The sequence below is a fragment of the Psammomys obesus genome, unplaced genomic scaffold (genome assembly GCF_907164565.1).
Source record: "Psammomys obesus unplaced genomic scaffold, mPsaObe1.curated_primary_1811, whole genome shotgun sequence".
Lineage (NCBI taxonomy): Eukaryota > Metazoa > Chordata > Mammalia > Rodentia > Muridae > Psammomys > Psammomys obesus.
The window spans coordinates 4,981,382-4,983,699 of NW_026585685.1; positions in this window are offsets into that span (position 1 = coordinate 4,981,382).

Here is a 2,318-nt window from a genome sequence, read left to right on the forward strand (position 1 = left end):
CTACAGAGTCAACTAACCTGGGCCCATGGGTGCCCGCAGAGACTGAACCATCAACCAAAGAGCATGCATAAACTAGGCCCCCTGCACGTATGTAGCAGATGCACGCAGCTCGCGCTTCATGTGTGTCCCCTAACAACTGGAGCAGGAGCCTTCTCTGACTCTGAAGCTTCCCTTTGGATCCCCTTACTGGGATCTGGCTTATCTGGCCTCAGTAGGAGAGGACACGCCTAGTTCTGCAGAGACTTAATGTGCCAGGGTGGATTGGTACCATGGAGGACCTCCTCCTTCGCTGAGGAGAATGGTAGGGAAAGGTGTGTGAGGACAGGGGGACTGGGAGGAGAGGTGGGGTGGGGGCTGCAATCAGGATGTAAAATGAATAAATTAATTAATTGAAAAAGAAACTACTCTGTTACAAGTGGATTAATACAGTTAAAACGAAAAGGGCCAACCTGATTTAGGTGTTAGTAAAAACAAGGTAGGAATGTGGGAACTTCTGAACACTGCTTTTGAGAATGTAAATTGTTTTGGCTGCTTCAGTAGACTAAAGTAGGCCATTTCGACTAAAGTTAGTCTCTAGATATTCTATCATTCATTAATTGTTCTCCTGGGTGTATGGACAATAGAAAAATATACTCATGTCATCCCAAAGATCAATATAAGAATTATTTATAATTGCCTGCGACTGAAAACAATCAAATGCCTAGTTGAGATTAGAATGGTTGGGCTGATGAATTGGCTTAATTGGTAAAGGTGTTTGTCATAAAAACCTGATGAACTCAGTTCAGTCTCCAAAACTCATGAAAAGATGGAAGGAGAGAACTGATGCCTAAAAGCTCTCCAGGTATACATGCTGCATTAAAAGAAAAAAGAAAAAGAAAAGCATGATGCCAGGAGGTGTTGGCGCACTCCTTTAATCCCAGCACTTGGGAGACAGAAACAAGCAGATCTCTGTGAGTTCAAGGCCAGCCTGGGCTACACAGGAAAACTGTCTCAAAAAACAAAACAACAAACAAACAAGAACATGAAAATAAAAATAATATATTCAGAATAGGAAAGGAAGTAGAGTGAAAGGGAGGAAAGTGATGGGGAGAGGAGGTGGCAGAGGAAAAGAAATCAAGGTTTCCGTTTATGCAAACCTTGAATTACCTGGCCAAAGTCTTACCTATAGTAAAATGTCATAAATACTACTCTCAAAGCCCACTTAAGTATTAGTTCTATATTTTAATTCAGTTTAATCTCTAAATATGTCAAGCCATGTGGTGCTCAAGCTAAAGAATGTTTTGGGTTTTGGAGGTAGTTTATAACTATAAAAAAATTAAAACTCACCTGCTGCTTATATACATTACAGTGGATCAAAGGTGACTCAGCAGTGGTGAGGGAAACAGTCTCCCTATGCGAAAGCAGCACGTATTCTTCTGGGCTGCAGATGAAGGAGTGAAGATGACCGAAATAAGACTTATTGAGCACAGTGGTACATGTCTTATAATTCCAGAATTTGGGAGGCTGAGGCAAGAAATTCATGCATTTAAGGCTAGCCTGGGCTACATAGCAACTTCCAGGACAGCCTGAGATGTACAGCTGGACCATCAAATAATAAAACAAAGACCCATTGTGATGAGTTTTAGAGTACTTCTTCAGCAGAAACTTCTTCAGCATGAACTTTTGGAGGAATCCGAGGTTCATGGGTTTCTAGGGTTAGTGCAGCTTGCACAGTAGAGTCTGGCCCATGATCTAAGGAGTCACTGTGTACCAGAGAAAACTGGTTTAAAGTGACTCTACACAAAGTTTAACAGAATCACCCAAGATACAGTCAGGGAGACTTGGGAAATCATAAGAATTCAGTTGTGCATTATGATTGTCTAACTGGCTTAGTTTTAGAGTTTGAAGAAAAATAAATACCAGAGGGAAATGCTCATCAATTGTGATTAAGCTTCATTCCAACTGTAAGACTATCTAATTACCAAGCTCATTGACTTATGGGGTTGCTGAAGTTTAGAAACAATGGAGGAACACTTTTTAAAACCCAGATTTCAGCTTTTCCCAGGCCTGGAAGCAGGTGTAGCAAGGTAAGGGGCTAACCACTCCCCTACCCCGCTCCCCATTCTGTGAGGGTATGAAGCCCAAACCTTTGGGGAACTGGTGCTCCTGAGCTGCGCTCAAGGGGAAGCATGTCATTGCTGCTTCCACTGGCTGCAGACTTTCCCTGTCTTTTAGTCTGAAAGCCATCCTGCTCAGGCTGAAATGTGTTCTGTTAATTTCTTTTCTCTGACCTTGGCAAATGCTTATATAACAGCTTGGCCTTTTCACAAAAATTAGGC